Consider the following 24,941-nt stretch of genomic DNA (forward strand, 5'->3'; position numbering starts at 1 on the left):
AGAGTTAGAGTCAAATCTTAAAGAAGATCCCCCAACCCCATTTCGGACACTGGCATTCACATTTTTAGAGTGTACAGAGTCTGAGATTTAGGCCAGAACCTTAGGAAAGCTTTTAGAAGGTTGACTAAAGGAAGAAAAAGAGGCACCAAGTTCCATGAGCAGAGAACGTCCATGAGCAAGGACGTCACTGGGGACGCAAAGTCAGGAGGGACTAATAAGGGCAATGGGAGAACTTGTTCGGGATGGGGACTGACAAGATGTTGAGATGTTGCTGGGTTTTTAAAAGAAGGACCTTGTAGTTTCTTGCGGGGGGTGAAGGTGAGGTCAGACCATAGGAAGGAAGAGGCTGTGAGGTGAGAGGTTGAGGGTTCCCAGGGTGTGTGTGACAAGAGGGGCTCAGGGCAGCCTCTGAGAGTGGGGTCTACAAGATAAGCCTAGAGATGGAAAGAAGCGTTTCATTCATAATCAGAAACAGATTTGTGTTTTGCATGTCTCTCTTTTTTAAAGTATCCATCTACAAAGGACTGGGAAAAAGGGAAAGAAAGAGAAGTCACTGGTCCTGCATCAGTTTGAGAAGCTTTGTCCTATAGAGAACATCCTTTTCTAGATACCAGCATCTCCTCAGGAGATAACATACGAGCAACTGAAACATCAAGAGAATATGCGGCAATATTGACATTCCCGTTCTTATTAGAGGAAGTGGTGGGAAAGTCACCAAATAACACACTTCAGTGGGAGGATACAGACATTTTGGTCTCTGGTCTCTAACACGCAGAGGTTTTCAGCCATGTGGGGCATGCCAGTAAGCCTAGGCTTCATCTTTCGCCGTTGATCCCTTCTAGAATCTAACAAGTCCAAGGGCGAGTGAATCCCACAGAGGCACGTCACTCCTCTTACTGTAACCTACTAAGTGTCCTGCACATAGAGTTGCTCAATAAGTATTTGTTATATGGATTTTATCATTAAAATTGACCATTATCCAGAACACATCTACCTAATTTACAAGGAGAAGTCCCAACATGCCTACATAGTGGGATTCAGATCATTTTAATAAGTAAATACATATCTCTCAATAAAATAAAATGATGCCACACAAGTAATGATAAACACTACTCAGTCATTAAAGTGTCTGCTAATAAAACTATCTCGTTCACTAAATGAACTGGAGAACAACTGAGATTGAATACCTTGAAGTATTTCTAAGTTTCTCTAACGTTAGACTTGGGAAAGCATTTATTTTGAAAAGCAATAAGAGAACTGGCTTTCATCCTAACTTCAAATGACTTCTATTGCAAATTAACTGCACATGACATTCATTTAGGGGTGAGCTTCAAATCTCTGAGTATAGATGACAGGCTCTACCAAATCCCAGCAAACACGGTTCAAAGGGTTATATAATGAAAATATGATTGGCGATTCCAGAGCTTGTTGTCATAATCCTACAGTTAGCCAAATCAAGAGGAACACGAAGCCTGAGACAGAATAATAACTAGGGAGGGGCGGATAAGACACCTCATTCAATAGGCCAACACAATATTACTTTAAGGATGTATATAGAGAAAGTAGGTGTTTTTGTTAATGTCCTTAAATAGTTTCTTTCTGCACGTCATTGGGTACTTACAGACGTAATGAAGTGGCAATGAGGTGACAGGTCTGGACTTTTAGTATAACCATCTGAGCGGTCCCATTTCCTTCAGTCTTTTCCAAAAAGTCATTATTTGCCTACTTTTTAATTATTGTGCGCATGCATATTGCTCTTGTCTCCTAGAAGACACAGACCACTTGAGCAGATGTTTTGCAATCCAAGTGAAGGATAACTCAATCCACAGCCATCTGATTTAGACAGCACCATACCTGCTCACAGCTCCGAAATAAATAAGTTTAATTAGCTAATTTAATTTCTTGCATTCAGCTGAAATCAGATCCCAGCCTCTTAAGACACAGAATATTCCTTTTTAATTTCACAATATAGCTTTAGTTTTTAACTTGCCTTATCTGAAAACCAAAATAACAAGTGTTTTGACAAAAGTTGTGCCTGACAGCCTGTTTTATGGGAATAGGATAAATATGGTTCTAAAAATGTATATATTATCCTAAGTCTGGTTTGCATTAAGTTCTTATTTAAAAGCGGGATTCACTAAGTATCTGTGCTCACTCAGATGTTGTGTTATATGCTAACTCGTTCCCTCCAAGTCCATTTTCTCATTTTTCAAGCCATCCCATCCAGAAAGGAAAGAGAGAGGTAATTTTTTTTAAAAAGATTTTTAAAAAAGATTTGTCTACCTGAGAGAGAGAGCGAGGGAGCACGTGAGTGGGGGCTAGAGGCAGAGGGAGAGAATCTTCAAGCCAACTCCCCACTGAGCATGAAGCCCACGCAGAGCTCAATCCCACAACGCACAAGATCACAACTTGAGCTGAACCCGAGTCAGACACTTAACCGACTGAGCCACCCAGAGATAATTAAAACATGAAATTGTTCTTATGAATGAAATTATGTATTCCTCTGCTATCATCCCCAATTTGCAGATGAGGCTCAGGAATCAAGTTAACTCTCTCAGAGTTGTCCGGTGAGTGATGCGTAAAGCTGCTGGCCAGGCTTGGACCCTATCCATTTCCAATCGCACTGCAAGCCCTTTGTATAAACCCACTCATGTTATCATCACAGCCCTATCTGTTGTTGTCCACGTTTTATAGATAAAGAAACAGCTCTGTGTTCGCTCTGTGTAGGGGAACAACAGCTCTATGGGGATCCTTGAGACAAAATTTGGTGCTGCTTCATCTTTTTCCATTCACCCTTCCCCTTCTCTGTCCATTCCTTCTTATTTTACTTCATCCAAGACATAAAATAAACACAACTCCTGGTTTGAATGGGCCGAGGTACAATAGGTCCAGCAGTATCTACATTTTTGAGACGTTGCTTTGCCTGTTTTGATAGGCAACAGACTGTGGTCAGAACAGCACAGGGAGAGTTCTTAGTGGACACTGAGCGCTCTACCATAGACAGGCTCTATCCAGGTATCCCTGAGAACGTAACACTCTGGAGGGGAAGTGACAGTAATCGGGAATGCCATTCTTCAGGAGTTTGCTGTCTAGGAATTCTACCGCACTGCGGTGTCTAAGGAGCCACTGAGAAATCAGGATGATGTCCAGTAGGCCAGGGTGACAGAGAACACAATTTTAGAAGTCTTCAAGACAGGTTCCATACTTTTCATCAGGATCGTGGCAGACTGAGTGGCTCCAGTGAGCTGACAAGACCTCGGCCAGCATCTGGGAACATGGGCAAGTTTAATAATCTGGAGTGAGTGCACTGGTTAAGAGTGAAGCAGATCACTGGGTAGGGGTGGAGGGCATCTATTTTAAATAAAAACGAGGAGAGCAAACAGGGATTTGAGGAAGACGAACTGTAAATGCTGTCTCACCAAGACCCCCCGTAGACCTCTCGGAGGTTACACGATTCCCAGAAACCGCCAAGTAGAGGGGATGAATGTGCTTATTCACTGTACAGCAACTGGGCAGGCCTGGGTCTTATTGGCTGGCAGTTTTCAATTTTTAGAGAGCCGGGAGCCTGAGGTCAGCAAGAGTCGCTACTGAGATTCTTATAAAAGTCTCATTACACCAGGAGTTCTGGAAATTCGAGGCAGTATCAATAGACAATTAAATGAAGAGAAAATTATTGCTCTCCATTTCAATTTTAGCAGAAAACGGGAATGGGAGAAGAAAACTGTACCCTATCCGTGGAAAAGGACCACTTCTCAATCCAATCTCCACAAACCTAATCTCATACTGTGGAGATAAAAGTTGGAGGCTAGATTCGACCAGATGTAGAAAGCAGTGTGAAGTGTTATCCAAAGTTTGTAATTTCACATTTCTCTGTACACAGAAAAGTAACAAAAAGGAGCTTCTCTAATAATATTAACACTGTTGGCTGACTCTGTAAGTAGATGTGATTCTTGTGTGCCTTAATTTTTTCTTATAAATTAGAAGGAAAAGTCTTTACTATCAACTACCTAGTCTTTCTACAGGGCCAGTTAAATAATAGAAACTGATGTTTACTAGAATTTAACACATGTAACCAGTTCTTTCAGCATTAGCTGTTTTAAAAAGCAAAAGAAAAACTTCTAAAAAGGCATAGTTTTAAATGTCACTTTTGAGAAGGATGTATGTACGTATTTCTCGTACTATGTTAAATATAAAGACGTTTTAACAGCTTAATGAAATAATTCATGGCCTTCTAAAATCAGACTCTATAGATTATGCCTGCTGGCTGGAGTAGGCAGTTAAATGTCAATTCAGTTTGTTTCTTTTACTAAAAGACACAAGAAAAACTTAGAAGGGAGAAGCTTAGCATAACATAAAATGTACACAAAGTTAGTATCCCATAGTACCCTATGTTACCCTATCCTATTCACAGACTGAATTTTGTCCCCCTCAAATTCGTATGTTGAAAGCCTTAAGCCCCCCCAATGTGACTATATTTGGGGATGGAGCCTTTGAAGAGGTAACAAGGGTTCAATAAGAGCATAAAGGGGGAGCCCTAATCCCAGGGGACTGGTGTCCTGCTAAGAGGAGGAAGAGGAGGACCTGGGTAGCTCCGTAGGTTGAGTGTCTGACTCTTGATTTCTGCTCAGGTCAGGATCTCAGGGTTGTGAGATCAAGCCCCGTGTGGAGCCTGCTCGGGGTTCTTTCTCTCTCTCTCCCTCTGCCCATCCTGCCGGGCAGAACTTCACCTGTAGCTTTTGGCTTTCCTTTTTCTTTAAAATCATCAAATTCTAGAACACTGAAGGTAAAAAGAATTAAAGACCAACTTAGCCCAAATCTTACCATTTCTGAATTTTGTCCTTCGGTTAGCAGTGGTGGATTTAAGATGAAATTTGAACTTTAAGTAGCGTATGTATGATGCTAAAACAGAAATATCCTTGTTTGCTAGCATCTTGCAGTATAAGGATAAAAAAGAAGACTTGACACCTCAGTTCCTTTCATAACATAATTAATTTGAAGGCAATGCATAGCCATGAATATTATGTGGGGCCTGTATCTGAATTAAAGATCAAAAGGGTCATTTATCGCATGTGATTCATCATATTTCTAAAACTGGTGAGGTAGGTTGGTCAAAGATAATAATAAAAAAAAAGGAATCTGTGGGAATGAGGTGGGATGGAAAAGGAGCCATGGGTTGATACATTTTCACTTTTCCTTTTATACAGAAAAACTATTATTTTCCACCTTTTTATCCCCATTGGATATGGAGGTATTTATGAGTTGATATATGCATTTATGAGTAAGCCTAGGAGACTAACTTATCTATAATTCCAAGGAGTCTATGGAAACAGAGTGGAAAGAATAAAGTGGGGGCGGGAGGTTGCTTTGTTCACCCAGGTCCACCATTAACTTTTGTTCTGGAGCCTGAATTCCAGGCAACCTAATGATTTAGAAATGGAGTTAAATGGCCATTTGTGCATAATAATACATAATAAAATATTTTCTATTTTTTTAGCTATAAAGTAATAAAGCTCACTTAAACCAAACCATACCTAGTTATAGAAGGAGAAAAAAAAAAATCAATGATTTCTGTCTTTCCTTCATTCTCACGCCCAAATTCAGTTCCCCGTGAATTTAAAGGTTTGGTGTTTATTGTTCCCTATGTTTTGTTTTATCATTCAACATACCCATTTCCTTTACTGTTTCCCTACCTTTCATATTATTATGTATATGCTTTTCTCAGGAAACAGTACAACACATATTCCTCATCAATCCATATGGATCTAACTCACGCTTTGTAAGAAAGAGCTGATTGAACCCACTCAGCATGAAGTGCCAAAATTTATTCAAACCTTTTACTGTGCATGAGATTATGATTGCTTCCTTTTTTTCCTATTAGAAACAATTTAGCAATAACCAACCTTGTGTATATGTATGTTCACTTTGTGGTTATATATTCCAAAAGTTATAATTTATGGGTTAAAGGGTCTTCGTACTTTATAGTTAAGCCTGTTACTTATCAAAAAGGTTGTAGCAATTTTGTTTCCCACTTTCCATAATTGTGTATTATCTCTGTCTTTCTATCTATTAATCAATCAATCTATCTTATTTTTTGGCAAGAAAATCAGTGTTCCCAGCGTTATCTTTTTATTATCTGGTGGGCCCCAGTGTGTACTAGGAGCACACTGTGAAGAATCTTTGGCCAATGTTCCAGTGTCCTGGCATAAGAGGGAGATAATCATTGGAAAACACATCTTAGGAAAAACAACAGTAACTACTATTCAGAGAATGAATGTGTAAAGGTATTCTATTGAGTGAAAACTCCATTCAGGAAGTTGCTCTACTTGGGAAAGTACATTCTGACTTAAAAGGCGCTGCTATTATTTTCTCCATAAAACTATGATTTTAAAAATGTCTAACCCACCAAATGGTTTCCTGTACTCTTTAATAAAAAGTTCAAAAGAAAATCTGTAACAAAGGGAAAGGTCCAGTCTTGAAGTTCCTTAATTTTATAAACAATATTATATCTTTAAAATACTACCCTTCAGCCAGAAATGGCTCAGTTCACATGCTTGGAAATGTTAATCACCCTTTTCTTCAGGTAACCTTTCCGCAGTCCCCACTCAGGTGGCTGGTAATTATAGTCCTTTAAATCTCAGTCTTTCTCTCTGTCCCTGAAGTTAAGTCATAATACGACTGTGAAAGCCAAAAAGGAGTATTTCTTATTTTTGGTCAAACCAGTATTACAAAGCCTGATCAAATAACAATGTTTCCAGGGATGACTTTTAAGGGGGAAAAATATGCCTGGAGTCGAGATTCTTATAAAGGATATTCTTCCGGGGGCTTCCATCAAGCATCTGAGAAACACCTTACAGGACCACTAGTGAATGTGGAGCCCAAGATCTCTTCTTGGCAGTGGGACGGCCAAGTTCATCCACTACACTTTGGAACTGATTTGGTGATGAAGAATTAGTAATGACGCTAGTTTAATTTAAAACACCTAGGCAGATACACTCTTAAAAAAATAATGAAAGTAGATTTTTCTCTATGCCTAGGGTTTGCTTGTTTGGAGAATAATTTTTTTCCTTTTTTTTTTTTTTTCTTCTTCACTCTTCCTTTCAGTACTCAGGAAACTTCCATGTTCTTGAGCCATAGCTGAGTCTGGACTTTGGGCAGTCACTTGATTCAGTGTCTTGATTTTCTCATCTGCAGCCATCAGAGAAATGATAAAATAACTTGTACAAAAAAGATAGGAAACACTACATCTAAATGATAACATGGCTGTCTTTGGAATGATGGGGATTTGTGTGTTTTTTTTATTCTATCTAACATTCCTGTTTTCAACTATTTTTTAATATAAGCAGATATTACATTCTGATAGCCAAGTCATCTGAAACAAATCCCCTACAATATGAAAGCTGAGCTCGTCTCCAAGTCAGACAGGAGCCCCCAAGCCTGACACCTTCTCTGTGCTTCCTCTCTCCCCCCACTCCTGCTCTGGGTTGCTGGCTTCATCTGTGGCTACCATGTTCCCTGTAATTAAAAGTTAGCCCTACTTTCTATTCATGTAGCTAGCTCTTTCACAGGATTGTAGGTAAGGAATGTGCGCCCCAAATGTTCCTTAAGTCCACACTGCTTTCACGGTAGACATACAGCTAAGACCAGAGGAAGTAACGAAGTCATGCCTGGCAAATTCTTAATGGCAGGCACTTCTCAGAGTACATTACAGCCAAGCCAGATTCCTCAGGAATATAGTTGATCAAGGGGTGCCTGGGTGGCTCAGTTGGTTAAGCGACTGCCTTCGGCTCAGGTCATTATCCCAGGGTCCTGGGATCGAGCCCCGCATTGGGCTCCCTGCTCCGCGGGAAGCCTGCTTCTCCCTCTCCCACTCCCCCTGCTTGTGTTCCCTCTCTTGCTGTCTCTCTCTCTCTCTCTGTCAATTAAATAAATAAAATCTTAAAAAAAAAGGAATATAGTTGATCAAACAGACAAATAAACAAAAGCAAAGAAACTTAAGAACTGCAGGCAGAGTCAGATTTATAAATGCTTCTATAGGATACAAGATAAGCAGAATACTTAGAGACACTGTCACGAAACAATAATAGTGCAGGGACATAAAAAGGACTATCACACACTATTCAAATCCAGACACAAAAGGAATCTCTAGTGGACCAATAAATACATCGGTCATCTCAACTACAGATTGTTATCCATTGTGTGTGTGTGTGTGTGTGTGTATGTGTGTGTTTGCACAAGCGTGTGGCAAGCAAAGGAAATTACTATTAGAACTCTGTATCATTAACAGTGCACTGTATATAGTATGCATATACAAATATAGACATTTTAACACCATATTGGAGATTCAAAATTTTTGGCACAGAACTGTCAACTATATAAAAATTAACTCTTGCTGGCATTGTCGTAGTGAGCCACCTTAACTGTGTGGATTCTGATAGATGACCAAGAGGATAGTGTTTAGAGTAGACAAAAATCAAGCAATCAGAAAACTCTTCACAGGTGTTTACAACATTTTCTAGACTGCACCCGTTGTCCAAGGAGCTCCACAATATTCAAAAAAGAGATTTGGTGCTCAAATAAATTTGGGGATTACTGGGTTAAATACTATGTTACCATTATCTTTAGAGTGGGATCATTCAGAAATTAAAAGAGATACACATTATGAATTTCATAAAGGCAGATGCATTCTGATGCTTGCTTTTCCAATTTTTTTTGGCCACATTGAGTTTCTCTTAAGAGAACTAGAGTAAATGCTGCATTGTACAGCTCAGTTTTTTTCTACTTCAGTACAGAAAAAAAGATCTATTTCTTTCCTAGCTTAACTTGAAAATGAATTTGCTCTTGAGTCTGGATTAGTATTTTCCCCAAGTTCACAGAATCTATAACGTCATGAAAAATAAATTTGTCTTTCCGAAAAGAAAATACGGCATGCTGTGTTGCACAACAAAAACTCATTGATTTGGGATAGAAAAAAAAAATGCAATAACAATTTCCAAAATACGTATTTTCAAATACCACATTTTGTAATGTAATCGTGATATTCTAGGATACACTCTTGAATATCTAATGAGCTCCTGAAACTGTATTTAGCTAAAATTTCAGCCTCTTAAATATTTGGAAAGGTCAATTTTGATGTGATGAATTACAATTTTGGCAATTCCTATTGTACAGCAGTTCTTGGGAAATACAATGCTGTTGGTGGTGGAAACAACATATTTAATCAGTTCCCCTGGAGTTTTCTTGTTAACTATCAGAAAATGCTCAAATGTTCTGAGTTAATGTAGCTTTTTCCTGCGATTAAACAATATCCTCAGTAGGTAAAATGGTTAACACATACTGCCTTCTGATAACCAAGGCTATCCCTTTCTAAATCTGAAGTCTGAAGGATCCCTGGAGCTGAGAGGCTAGAGGACTAAGGGAATTCTTTAATTACAAAGGAGTGTCATTTCCTCATTTTGCGGGAGCCCCAGGGCGGGGCCGTGGGAGGAGCTTCCTCCTGATTGATGGCTGGTTACATGAAGGCATTTGTATCTTCCCTTAGAGAAGTCCATCTGGACGTCTGGATTTCATAGAAACGGTTTCATTCTAGTAACACCCATTTAATTGAGATCACCTCCCCCGCCCTCCAAAACATTGGCAAGATGGGGGAACAAGAAAACAACTAGACTCTAATAAAATTGTCATTTAAAAAAAAAGGGAATTATTACTTAAGAAAGAGTCAGCCAACACTGTATGTTAACTACACTGGAATTAAAATAATAATTTAAAAAATAAGACAAAAAATAAATATTCAAATAATTAATAACTCTTGAAAAAAATGTATAGACTTTTCCCATATTATAGAGACTAGACAGAAGTGAATACTTTTCAAACAAATTGAAGGGTATTTTTATTTGAATCTAATACCTTTGTATTCCATTTTGCTTTTTAAAATTCCATTAACCCTACTGTATCTGAGATTTTCATCACTTTGAAAAAGAATATCTGAATTTTTGCCAATTAAATACTCAATTAGAGATTCAAAAATATTCTACATAAAATATTTTTATAGTCCATGAAATCATTTCCACCTTTGCATAAATTAAAGCACAATTTTCTTTCAACCACATGGGGCATCAGTTATCCTGGGAAAAGAGAAGTTTTGTTAGGTGAAGTAAGAGCTGGATGTTTTAACCACCTAGAAGTTAACAGGAAACACTGGGGATCTGAGTTACAGCGAAGGAAAAGACATTTGAACTTGGGTTCAGGATTTATTTTTCCCAAGCCTGCTGTGAGCCTATTCTGTGCATAAGCATTAAAATCATAACAATTATTTCCATGGCTTCCTAGTGTGATCTGACAACGATTCTCCCACATACATAAAGTGATGAATCCTTAAACTCAAGATTTTTATTTGAAATTTCACAATATATGCAACATAGTTCTCTTGTATCTTTTGGTTGTTTATCCTAATAATAATACCCAATTGATGTTTTGATTTGCTTAGTTGTAAACAAATCAGTAGGACTGCAAATATTTTTCAAGTAAGTAGAAACTTGGTCTTTAAGAAAGCACTGGCCAGATACAGAGCTACCTGACCTACCTTACCCTTCTTTTTCTATTAAATGAGATACCGCACCTTTCCTGATTATTGCTGTCATGACTTTACTTTTCTGATTAATGATTAGAGTTACTAATGTGGGGAGAGTGGGTCCGTATGCCTGTGTGCTTGTCACAGAAAAAGAGTAATAGAGAGTAAGAAACACACACAAGCAGAAAGACTGACCGGGGGAGACAGACACACAGACAGATGTACACATACACAAAGAGAGCCATGTGCTTTTCTTCACCTATGGTCCCTTTATTTTCATTTCTCTTTACCTGCAGATCCTTCATCAAAGAACATTACTCATTTTGAGGCCTGCAACTCCCTAGGCTTCAACTTCTGGTGTGTGTGCATGAGGCTGACGCTGAATAGCACTGTAGTATGTGGTACTTGAGATTGGGAGATTTTTAGAATATATAATTTGTGTGATCCTTATTTCTCCAAAACTACAAACCCTATATTTAAATATGCATTAAAAATATATGTTGTTTTAACAGGATGCCTGGGTGGATCAGTCGGTTAAGCGTCCGCCCTAGGCTCAGGTCATGATCGAGTCCCGCATTGGGCTCCCTGCTCGGCGGGATACCTGCTTCTCCCTCTGCCTGCCACTCCCCCTACTGGTGCTTGCTCTCTCTCTCTCTCTCTCTCTCTCTCTCTCTGACAAATAAAATCTTTATAAAAAAATATGTTGTTTTCATTCTATTTTTTAGAAAAATAAAAGCACTCTGTTGCTCTGAAGTGGCTTGTTCTGCTCCAAGTCACTAGCGCTTCCTTAGAGATAATCTGTAACGTGACTGAAAGAATGACGGTGCATTTAGCCTTTGCTTGTTGCCCACAGTAAGTGCAATTTGCACCTGGCTTGGCAAGAGCTTGTGCTTGATGAACTATCACATCAGCTCTTCACTGCCTGCTATAGGTCTTTCCAAGAGCACTGGGGGAGGCCACCTGGAAGAATCACCTCTGCCTATTTTGTGCTAGGGGGCATTCTCCTAATCTTGAGGTCATGATGGGAAAAGAAAATTAGCATACACATACAGCTTCCGATGTATTCCTAACGGTCTTCAGGAACGACCTCTAATTCTCACGGAAACTCGATGGCAAGGGAGCTATTACTATCTTCCATGTACCTGAGAAGGGAAAGGTCAGGTCCGGAAGGGTAACTTCCTCAAGATGACACAGGTAGTGGGTGGCAGTGGTGGAGTCTGCATCTGGACTGTCCAGCTCCATAACGGGGGCTCTTAGCCACCATGCTATTCCACACCATTGCTCGGGGAGTTAATCCCACCTGACATCACAGGGAAACATTCAGTGGGGACGAAGTTCCATGGTGGATCCAGAGGTTTAATGTGAGACAATGGGCGGCATTTCTTCAGGTGTATTCTGCAGGGAATGGGGGGGGGGGGGGAAGATGGAGATGGGGAAAAAAAAACTAGAAATGAGACTGTTTCTGAATGATACCCTGTCTAGACAGACATTTCTGTGTGTAATGAAGAGTGGGGTTGGCAGGCAGTGAAGAATAGGCCGGTTTCTGTTTATCTGTGGGTTTGATTGCTTTTTTCTTATCTGTCTGAGGAAGAGGGCATGCAATTTATAGAAGAGGGAAAAACATATTTTCTGATTTAAGGAAGAGTTTTAAATGCAACACTCAGGAAAAGCTAATACCCTTTGATTTATCAGAAGTGGCAATTCAATACACAAAGATGCACCCTACAGCTATATGTCAATTAATAAAATCACCTCAAAAAATTTAAGCAAAAACTGCTAAATGATATGTGGTATTATGTCTCATGAGATATTATTCCAAACAAGCTCTTGTGACATATTATTAAAATAAAAATTAAAAATCTGGTACATGTCTTCTAAGAGTCTGCCTTATAAGAAGGTCAGAGCAGCAGGAATTGCAACTGTTCCTCTGATATAACAAAATACTCACATTTATGATAAAAAAAAATACTCAGTGTTTCCATCTCTGAATATCTTTAAGCAGAGTTTATTGCTAGATTCATGAGGACGTGGTAAAGGAAAAGAACCCATTTGGAAACCTACGAGAGCAATCCTAGCTCCACGACCCAGTGGGTAAGTTATTTTATGAATGAGTCTATGTGTATAAACTCAAATCCATAAATTAGAATTTTATAACTCGTACTTAGAATTCTTAAAATCTGTGAGAATTTTCTCTTCATTTTTCATCAACATCAATATCACACACTTCTTAATTATAACCCACTGAAAATACATTTTAGGTAGACTTGCCTGAATTTGCCATGTTATGAAAGTTTGTCTACAGAAATAAATTTTCTTTTAGATGCAAAAAATGTCACTTAAAAAGTATGGATTTAGGGATGCCTGGCTGGCTCAGTAGGCAGAGCACACAACTCTTGATCTTGGGATTGTGAGTTTAAGTCCCATATTAGGCGTAGAGATTACTTTAAAAAAATAAAGTTTGGATTTAGCCAACGCTTAATGAATTGTCAACTTATATGATATTATACTATTTAAATTGTCTGTTTATACTATTTACATGTTGTAAAAATTAGCCTATGAGTGCATGACACTAATCAATGGATAAGAGCTTGGTTTAGAATTTATAGATTTTTCCAGTAAGCTTACCTTTCTTTTTTTTTTTTTTAAAGATTTTATTTATTTATTTGACAGAGAGAAACAAAGTGAGAGAAGGAACACAAGCAGGGGGAGTGGGAGAGGGAGAAGCAGGCTTCCTGCTGAGCAGGGAGCCCCATGAGGGGCTCGACTCCAGGACCCTGGGATCGATCATGACCTGAGCCAAAGGCAGACGCTTAACCATCTGAGACACCCAGGCGCCCCTTACCTTCGTTTTCTTTTCTCTTATACATTTTGACATTTTCATTACTTAGAAAGGGAAATAAAGTTAGCACTCAAATTTGTTTATCTTATTTATGTAAAGGTTAATTTGGTGACAGAAAAATCATTAACGTCCATAGTTTTTCTGAAAAGAAAATTCCTAAGCATTTAACAGAAGTAGAGAGTGGGCACACTGGAGCCGGACAGCTTAGATGTGAATCCTAACTAACTCTGCCACCTACTCATTCGTGACTTTGGACAAATGTCTTTCCTTTCTGTGACTCAGTTTTCTCATTTCTAAATGGGATCACAATATTACACTCATGCTGTAGTGAGCACCAAATTATTTAATGCATTTAAAGTCCTTAGAATGGCTTAATAATGCCTGGTAGGGAAAAGAGCTATTCACTTTTAGCTATTACGGTATCTATATGAAGTTATAAGGTTTTATAAATCTATTATGAATCAGGAACAGCATTAGACAGAACTTGATAATTATGACATGAGAAATGGGACAGCAATACACCATTTAATAAGACATTATAATCTAATATATACAAGACATAAGCATTAAAAAATAAGAGGCATAAATAATGATAGTACAGTTCTTTTCTTAAAAAATGGTTTATTTATTTTATTTGAGAGAGAGCATGTGTGCGAGTTGGTGGGGAGGAGCAGAGGGAGAGAATCCTTAAGCCGACTCCCCGCTTAGCATGGAGCACCCAACGGAGTGCAATCTCATGACCCATGAGATCACAACCTGTGAGATCACGAACTGAGCTGAAACCAAGAGTCGGGTGTTTATCCGACTGAGCCCCCCAGGCCCCCCAAAGATAGAACAGTTCTTGAAGCATGAAGAGTAACATTAGAGATGACTCACACTTTGGACCATTCTTCTAACATCAATTTTAAAAGTTATAGAAATTTAGTTTGATGAATTTATGGATAAAAGTTGATTTTAACAGCATCAAATTAGCTGCAAGTTTGAGTTTACAGAACTATACCTGAAATACATGAAGAACTTTTAACACTCAATAATAGACTGAACAACCCCCAAGAGAAAATATGAACAAAAGATTTTAACAGACACTTCAGTAAAGAATATACACAAATGGTAAATAGGCAACATGAAAAGATGCCCAAGATCATTAGCTATTAGGGAAATGCAAATAAAAACAAGTACCATCACACATCTGCTAGAACTACTAAAATGTAAAACCCTGACCATAGTAAAATTTAGCAAAAATGTAGAGCAACTGGAACTCTCATTTGCTGCTGGGAATGTAAAATCTATAACCACCTTGAAAACCGGTTTGACAGTTTCCTGAAAAGTTAAACATACATCTACCCAGACATTTTGCTCCTGGGTATTTCCCTAAGAGAAATGAAAACTTGTTCCATGCAAAAATATGTACAGAAATGTTCACAGCAGAATTTTCTTAAGAGTTCAATGCTGCAAACAAGCCAAAGGTCTACTAAGAGGTGAATGGATAAACAAATAGTAGAATATCGACATCATGGAATACTCATAAGCAACAAAAAAGAAGAAACTACTCATGCACATAAAAGTATGCATAAATCTTAAAATAATTAAGCTGAGTGAAAGAAGCTAGATCAAAACAGAGTACCTGTTATATGATCCCATTTATATGAAATTCTAGAAAATGCAAACTAATCTATACTGCCAGAAAACACATCAGTGGTTGCCTGGTGACAGGGAATGAAGGGTGGACAGGGAAGGGAGAGATTGCAAAGAATTACAACATTACAAAACATTACAAAGTGACAAACATCCTCTTTATCTTGTTTTTGTCCATGGTTTCACAAATGTACACAGTATGTCAAAACTTCACAGTGGATGCTTTAAATGTATGCAATTAATAGATATCAATTATACTTTAAAGATTTTATTTATTTGACAGAGAGAGCACAAGCAGAGGGAGAGGAGAAGCAGGCTCCCCACTGAGCAGGGAGCCCGATGTGGGGCTCGATCCCAGGACCCTGGGATCATGACCTGAGCCAAAGGCAGCTTCTTAACCCACTGAGCCACCCAGGCATCCCTCAGTTATACTTTAATAAAGCTGGAAAAATAATAAATCAACTGCATGTTTCAATTTATTGTATTTTTCAATGCCCTGCAATTTATGCAAATAGACAATAAAGCAACAGTGTTGGCTCTGCAAGGAAAATGATTTTGCATTGAATTGCTATATATATATAGTATGCCAAATCTATTTGTGAAGTTAAAAATCTTCTTTAAGCAAACATTATGCCTAAGAGTTTTATATTCAAAACCTTTGTCCTGGTGAAGATTGCTACATTTTACCCACAACTGAGTTATGGAACTGATAAACTTTGACTTTCATTAATGTTTCTGCCTGTGTGCCCCTGGTGAGCAGTGCCATTGTCACTATGCACAATTGCAAGGTGGTGTTCAAAAGCAGCAAATGAACTAACTGGTCCATATTCTAAACCTCAGAATTATCGAAGTTTATTGTTTTATGGTTTGGCAAGGGAGCTCTGGCACTTTCTTGCATGTGAAAGTATCTATGTTGGTTATTTTAGAGCATATAGAACAATTAAAACAGATGGAAGTATTTAGGAGGAAATATCCTTGCCAGCAAGAATTTTGTCAGAGCTGCTCTTTTCAGAAACTCTAAATTATTAAAACCCACGAAAGTTTATTTAGACAATAAGTATGTGGGGAACATTTTCAAAAGCAACTTTTGAACAAAAGGAGCCTGTGCGTTAAGTGCATAAAGATTCAGAGGCAGACTTGGGTTATAGCCTGCATTTACCGTGATATTTGTCAAGAAAGCTCAGCCAATGATAAATGAGTTTGATTCATTTACAACTAAATGATTTCAAAATATAATTATACATAGACTTCAAAGTTTTGCTGCAACAGAAATTATATTTAACTTAAGGTGCAATTTATTCTATTCATTATGATACAGAGTAGGGCCTATAAAATAAAGGGACTCTTTGGACCTCAGGAAGTATGAGAACTACTTTGCTTATTAATACATACCTGGTCATTTCTTCCAGAAAAAGCATCTTCCTTAAATATATATATATATATATATATATATATATATATATATATATATATATACACACACACACACACTTCTAGGAGCCCATGGGAGGTTGCTTAATGAAAGCTTTCCTTAATTCTAAACCCAAACAAAAGAATGCATAACTATGCCATAATCTTAAAACAGAACACAGGATATAAGGGGAAACATATTTTCATTATCAAGTTAATAAAATAGTTTTCTTTGCTGCGCAGAAGCTCTATAGTTTGATGAAGTCCCAGTTGTTTATTTTTCCTTTGGTTGCCTTTGCTTTTGGTGTCAGATCCAAAAACTTTTTGCCAAGACCGAGGTCAAGAAGCTTACCAGCTATGTTTTCTTCTAGGAGTCTTATGGTTTCAGGTCTTACATGCAAATCTTTCACCCATTTTGAGCTGATTTTTGTGTATGTGCATAAGGGCCCAGTTTCATTCCTTTGCATGTAGCCGACCAGTTTACCAACATCATTTAATGAAGAGACTGTCCTTTTCCTTGTGCATATTCTCGGCCCCTTTGTTGTAAATTAATTGACCATATATGCCGGGGTTTATTTCTGGGTTCTATATTCTATTCCATTGCTCTAAGCTTGTGTTTTATGCCTACACGATGGCTATCTAATATAGTTTGAAATCAGAAAGTGTGATCCCTCTAGCTTTGTCCTCTGCCTCCACATTGCTTTAGTTTTCAAGGTCTTTTGTGATTCTACACAAATTTTAGAATGGTTTGTTCTATTTTTTGTGAAAAATGCCACTGGAATTCTGGTAGTGATTATGCTGAATCTGTAAATTGCTTTGGGTACTATGAGCATCTTAACAATATTAATTGTTCTAATCCATGAGCACAGAATATCTTTTGTTTGTGTCTTCTGCAATTTCTTTCATCAATGTCTTATAGTTTACAGTGTACAGATCTTTCACCTCCTTGGTTAAACTTATTCCTAGATATTTTATTATTTTTAATGCAATTATAAATGGGATTATTTTCTTAATTTCCCCTTCTGCTAGTTTGTTGTTAGTGTACAAAAGAGCAACTGAATTTGTACATTGATTTTGTATCCTCCAGCTTTACTGAATTAGTTGATTATGTCTAACATTTTTTGGTGGAATCTTTAGGGTTTTCTATATATCACATCATGTCACCTGCAAATAGAGGCAATCTTTCATCTTCCTTTCTGATTTGGATGCCTTTTATTTCTTTTTCTTGCCTAATTGCTCTGGTTAGGATTTCCAGTATTATGTTGAATAAAACTGGTGAGAGTAGGCATCCTGGTCTAGTTCCTGATCTTAGAGGAAAATCAGTTTCACTGTTGAGAATGATGCTAACTGTGAGCTTGTTATATATGGTCTTTATCGTGTTGAGATGCATTCCCTCTATACTGAGTTTGTTGAGAGTTTTTATCAGAATGGATGTTGACTTTTTTCAAAGCTTTTTCTGTGCATTTATTAGATAAGGTTGAACCATCCTTGCATGGCTGGAATAAATCTCACTTGATCTTATACTTCTAAATTTTACAACCATGACTTGCATTGCAAAAAATATTTCAAATAAATCTAAGGAATGCGTGTGAGCTTTTGGGTATTTTTCAGGTCAAGTAATAAATTCCAAAGTTGATTTATGATACACACACACACATATAATGGAATGGTTGATTTAAATTGAGTCTTTTTCATTTTAGTTTATTATATTAGTGGCATTCCAGTGAGATAAATAATTTAAAAGGAAAAGTCAAATTAACTTCTTGTAACAAAAAACAAAGCTGAGTCAGAATTTTATTTTATTTGCCAGCAATCTAAATTATTGAAGAAACTGACCCCACCATTAATATCAGTCCTATATGTACTTTTATTTTCCCTAGGGACATCAAAGCAAGCGATACAAGCAGCCTCCACACCAAGAAACAGTTGTTGTCCCAGCAAGATGCCTATATATTTGCTAAAGGAAACTTGACAACTCTATTTCAACAAACAAAAGTGATCTAGCACTTTTCGTACAGTTATCATGCACCAGGCATAATAATTCTAAGAACCTTAAATGTACTAATTCATCCCTCACAACGACCCCATGCAGGATTCTTGCATTACTGTTCTCCTTGCATAGGTGAGGACTGGATTCAGAGTGATAATTGGCTCCCAGAAAGGAATAAGGTTAGCCTGTTGGGCTTGCCCGTAACACACGAAATTTTGTCATCACTCTGCTTATGTGGAAACAGTTTTTTGCTCTTTTAGTTTATAAAAGAATATATTTCCACTAAATGAAATATGAGTGGTGAGAGGGAAGAGAGGCCAAGTGGACGAGAGTGAGAAGCCAGTATCCCTCCTCAGAGGGTTGCAGCCAGGAGGCTCCCATCTTGGGTGCCGCCTGGGTCACGTAATGATACGTGGTTTGATGGTTTTCAGGGCATTTTGGGTGCCCAGAAGAGACTAGTTAGAGGTTGACACAGGATTTAAAATCTAATTTTCGATTCATTAAAGTTATAAATCAAAATCATGGCTTCCTTAGGCATTTTACTTAGCCACCCAACCCAGCCCCCCTCCATGAATCTGGTAATTTAAGCAATCAATTTAGAGTAGTGTGTCTCAAGGTTTTAGGTTTCAGGATCCTTTTACAGCCTTAAAAATAATTGAAGACCCCAATGAGCCAATGAGCTGTTCTTTAAGTAAATTATACCTATCAATATTGACTGTATTAGAAATGAAAACTAGAAATTTAAACAAAAGTTAATTCGCTTGAGAATAATAAATCCTTAAAAAAATTAATATGAATAATTTATCTTTTGTGAAAAATAACTATGCTTTCCAAACCAAAAAAAATGTAGTAAAAATTGGCACTGTTTTACATTTGTGCAAATCTCAACAGAAGACAGCTGGATTCTCCTATCTGCTTCTGCATTCTGTCTGTTGCAATATCATATTTGGGGAAGCCTCTGCGCGAGTCCACTGGACATGCTGAGGCAGCAAGAGTGAAAAAGCAGTCTGAAATTTTTGCATTGTTATGAAAATAGTTCTGACCATGTGAAATCCCTCACAGACCTGGGGATCCCACAGAATCCCAAGGCACACTTTGGAAACTCATTGCAGCAGTGACCTTGAATACTGTTTGTTACCAACTGATAGGTCTAATCCTTTATAAGTGTCACAAAAACCCAGATGAAAAACCTTCCTAAGCACGTAATTAGTTCTCATGCATTTAATAAGTCAACCTTATAAATGCCAGAAACTTTAAGTTATCTTAACTATCCTAATGAAGAACATAAACTTAAAGAGATTTCTACCCCAAATCCTAAGTTTAAATGATTATACATTTTACATTGGAATTATCAGACTGTAACTCGACTAGGGTGATCTTAAACTTACACGTCTATGAACTACCAATTATGCACAGATTCTCCTTAAAAAATATTAACATCATGGTCTTGATTCTCTTAAATATTTATATTTTAATTCTGTATCTCCTTAGAGGTGAAAGATACTTGCTTTCTAAGGAAGACAATCACCTTCCCAGTCTAACTGGGATTCCTTTTGACTTATTCCTTTGGCTAGGGTTTTCATGGGATTTTATTAGCTGATCTCATGAGAGGCACTGATTCCACTTGGTTATTATATCAATGGCTCCGCTCCAGCAAGAGGGGAAAAAGCATGTAGCCTATAATCCCAAATTCAGTTATGGGCATGACTTATTTTTTTCCTTCTACTCAAAAAGTCTAAAACTCTCACATAGGCTGGTGGCTTGATTGGATTTTGAATACATCTGGATCTTAAGCTATGTAAATGTCTTCTTGCCTAAGGACCTTTGAACTTGACAATATTTCTTCATTCATTCATATTATCTGGACCATATAGCCATACAGATATTTAAACTCTTACCTGATTAAATTTTAGATAGCTCATGTGGCTCCTCCTGGCATAAAAACCAGTGTAACTCAACCGAAAAATGATCTCATGAAATATATAATTCATCCCAACTTTAAAAAAAATAATATTAAATAAAATTTTTCTATTCAAAAATCTCAGTCATTAAATGGAGTATTTTGATTGAAAATAAAGAGGCCCTAATGAAATTAACCCACGTAATCATAGATTAAGAAAGTAAAATGGAAAGAATTCACTCTGCAATTAAATAGTCTAACAATCTTTGAAAGGCACAGAAATTTAAAAAAATACCAGTTGGCATTCCACTTTCCCCAACTGTACCACTTCAGAGGAAACATAGCTGCAAATTCCTGGATTAAAGGAACAATAAAAGTATCTAAAAGTTCTTAGGATGAACTCTATGTTGGGACGGATTTCTCTTGGATGATTTGTAAGCCACAGAAACCGATCCTGTCTCTGGGGATCCAGTCTGTCACTTCATGAAAGGGCAGTTGCAGCTCGACATGCAGAGCCCGCCGGGACTCATGTGGCTCTAGACAGAAGTCTCAGAGAAGGAAGCATAATGTGAGACATATTGTCAGAGACTGGAGTGGATCTTTCCATGTCTCAATCATCTCAGTCTCATCCGAAGAGAGGTGGAAATATGTCCAAGAATTCATCGAGCCCAGAAATTACCGGAATGGGTTACATGAAATGAAGGAATGAACAAATACCATGACATTATTCTAAAGTCATATTTGGAAAACTTGATATTTTTCCAGGTTGCTTTTCTTGATTTAAAGAAAAAAAAACTCTAGCCACAGTTTTCCCATATGGGCTAAGAGTTTTCTATTTCATTTAAAATTTTATTAAGTTTCCAACTTAATAGATGAGTGCAAATAATCACCATCTTTCATGCATGGAACACAAAAGCACAGGCATGAAATGTTTAATCCAACAGCTAAATCTCAAACTTGATCACAAAGAAGATGGTTAGTTCAAAGGAAAAGGATTTAGCCGAGGAGAGAAATTTTTTGAAATGTATTTCGATTTTAAAATTTACATATTGTGGATCCTCTTCATTTTTACTAACATAACTAGGTAGCCTGTGATTCTTATCAAAGTTCATCTTTTACTGCACTGTTGAAGCTTCATAATACCACTGAGGAAAATCAAATAGAATTTGGGCCATAAACTGCCATCTCCAGTAGTAAATGACTAAGCTATAAAAAATTATTTATAGTTATAATTTTCACTCCAAACAGAACTTAATGTAAAACTACTCATTTTTATTGTGAAATTTACCATTACCTATAAACTGTCCATCTTGTATCTGTATGTGTGTGTGTATGTGTATATGTGTGTATGTATGTGTGTATGTGTGTGTGTATATGTGTGTATGTATGTGTGTGTGTGTGTGTGTATGCTTATAAAGGTAAAAGAAACACCCATACACCGGGGCGCCTGGGTGGCTCAGTTGGTTGAGCGACTGCCTTCGGCTCGGGTCGTGATCCTGGAGTCCCGGGATCGAGTCCCACATTGGGCTCCCAGCTCAGTGGGGAGTCTGCTTCTCCCTCTGACCCTCTTCCCTCTCGTGCTTTCTATCTCTCATTCTCTCTCTCTCAAAAAATTAAATAAATAAAATCTTAAAAAAAAAGAAACACCCATACACCCATAACTCAGCCTACCTTTGAGGCTCCCTGTGAGCTTGTCATGCATTAATCGTATAAGGCCATTTTTCATGGGGCATTAATATATTTTCTCTGATAAAGCAGAAGGTCAGTTTCTAGATGCAACTTCAAAAAGACCAAAAGAAAAACTTTTGGTTGTAAAAAGGTCAAACCAGAGCTCGTTGGCGTGGACTATACATGCTTACTTTAGAGTCAACTTCCTTCCAAAGGCTAAGAAAGTCTGATCGACCCCAGGTAGAACACGGCAGTAGCATAAGCCTGCTTTGTCCAAGGTGACAGAATGCTTACCAGGATAGAGCACACATGGCATTGTCTATTACTGAATAGTAGAAGCATTCACATCTGTTTAGAAAACTAAGATATTCCAAAAATGCTGCTTTTTTATTTATTCCTGTTTTACTTATCTATTCCAAAAAGTTTACTTGTCTAAGTTTTTGCCTTCAATTGTAGGAATTCCTTACAAAAAATTTGAGATGAAAAATAAGGAGCATTATATTTTTTAAAAATATTTTCCTGGGGCGCCTGGGTGGCTCAGTTGGTTAAGCAACTGCCTTCGGCTCAGGTCATGATCCTGGAGTCCTGGGATCGAGTCCCACATCAGGCTCCTTGCTCAGCAGGGAGTCTGCTTCTCCCTCTGACCCTCTTCCCTCTCGTGCTCCCCTATCTCTCATTCTCTCTCTCTCAAATAAATAAATAAAATCTTTAAAAAATAAAAAATAAAAAAATAAAAATATTTTCCTATTATGATAAAAGATTATTAAATATTCTTACTTTTTAAACAACAAACAATACTGAACTGATAGGACTCCATATTTCTTCAATATAAATGAAAACAAAAATTAAATAAACAATTATAAAAACAGACAACTTGGACTATACTAAAATTCAAAACTTCTGTGCATCAAAGAGCATAATCAACAGAGTGAAAAGGCAACCCACAGAATGGGAGAAAATATTTGTAAGTCATACACATAATAGGGGATTAATATCTAGAACATATAAAGAAACACTACAACTCAACAACAACAAGACAAACTGAAAAATGGGCAGAGGGCGTGAATACATAATTCTCCAAAAAGGATACAGGAATGGCCAACAGGCATAGGAGAAGATGCTCAATATCACTAATCATTAAGTAAATGCAAATCAAAACCACAAGATCTCTTGACACCCAGTCAGATGACGATGATCAAAAAACAGAAAATGACAAGCGTTGTTGAGGATGTGGAGGATATAAGATAATGCAGCCACTATGGAGAAGAGTATGAAGTCTCTTCACAAAAAGTGAAAACTGGAATGGCCATATGATCCCGCAATTCCACTCCTGGGTAGATATATGAAAAAGAATTGAAAGCAGCATCTCAAAAATTATTTTTACCCCATGTGCCCAGCAGCACTATGCACAATAGCTGCAAGTTCTAGAAGGAACCCAAGTGCTTACACAACAGATGAGTGGATAAGTGGATGTGGTGCATACACGCAATGGAGTATTCTTCAGCTTCCTGACATCTGCTAGGACACGGATGAACTTTGAGGACGTTATGCTAAGTGAAATAAACCAGTCACAAAAAGACAAGTACCGTATGATCCCACTTTATAGGGGTGAGGTATCTAGAGTAGTCAACATCCCAGAAAAAGAAAGTAGAATGGTGGTTGCCAGGGGCTTGGGTGATGGGGAGTTGTCGTTTAACGGGTATAGCGGTCAATTTTGCAAAATGGAAAAGTTCTTCACATTGGTTGCATAACAACTTGAATGTACTTAACACAACTGAACGGTACACTTAGAGATGATGCAAGTTCCTTACACTGTCATTGCAAATAGCTCTAAAAAATGAATTGTTCTGCAGATGTTTAGGGAAAGCACTTCTAGTTTTATATGGACACACTTCCAGCAGGCTTCCTAAATAATTATGTGCACACTCAGCATTAGTTCAAAAAATATGTATTAAGCACCTACTATTTGCCTGTTGTTAAAAATGCTACTTTTTATTGCATAAAGATCTATCAAATGGACACTTTTATTCATTTTTTTTAGAGCTCAAGATGGGCTTTTCAGAGCAGAGAGACAGTCTATTTTCTCTCATCTAAACTCATCACCAATGGAAACCCCTCATTAGTTCAGCATTTCATACTCCCAGTTACTTTCTTATTTTCACACCAAAATTCACGATCTTACATGGCTATTCCATCTCTGACAATATCTCAAATTGTCCATGTTTGTTACTAGAATGATTTTTTTATTATAAAATCATAATCTTAAAGTCTGAAGTGAGTCCTCTCACTCAAAACAGTTTGAAAAAAAAATAGGACCAACTCATTAGCATTGTGGGCATTTATATATTAAAAGTTTTGTGAGAAGAAAGAAGGACGCCACCAGGGGAGCTTTGGCCTGCCGAACTAACATGGTGGAAAAGAGTTATTGCACAACAAAGAACGAAAACATAGCGACTGGATTTACATAAAAAGCATAGCAACAGACTAATTAAAAAATGTAAAAATGTCTAAATAACATCCCTGAGAGCAGCCACAGAGAGAGAGCAGGAACCACCATTTCTCCATTTATTGAGCACTCATGCATTGCACTGTATTCCATGCTTTAGAGGTTGTCCATTTATTTCAACATCACAATAAATACATGGGGTGGGCTATCTCCCCCCTCGTTTTAGAAGCAAAGCTGAGGTTCAGTGAATTTAATTAATTCGTGCAACATAGTTGGTATCCATGAGCCCACCATCTTTTTTCTAATTGGTCTTAAGATCTATCAAACTAGGATAGGCCCAGATGTTCCTTTTTTTTTTTTTTAAAAGATTTTTATTTATTTGACGGAGAGAGACACAGCGAGAGAGGGAACACAAGCAGGGGGAGCGGGAGAGGGGGAAGCAGGCTTCCCGCGGAGCAGGGAGCCCGACGCGGGACTCGATCCCAG

At 37.7% G+C, this 24,941-nt stretch overlaps 1 protein-coding gene across 1 annotated transcript in view; it reads right to left on the reverse strand.

Moving 5' to 3' along the window:
• Positions 1 to 24,941, reverse strand: part of CHRM3 (cholinergic receptor muscarinic 3) — a 479,047-nt gene that overhangs the window by 268,417 nt on the left and 185,689 nt on the right. The window lies entirely within an intron of this gene.

The sequence above is a fragment of the Zalophus californianus genome, chromosome 15 (genome assembly GCF_009762305.2).
Source record: "Zalophus californianus isolate mZalCal1 chromosome 15, mZalCal1.pri.v2, whole genome shotgun sequence".
Lineage (NCBI taxonomy): Eukaryota > Metazoa > Chordata > Mammalia > Carnivora > Otariidae > Zalophus > Zalophus californianus.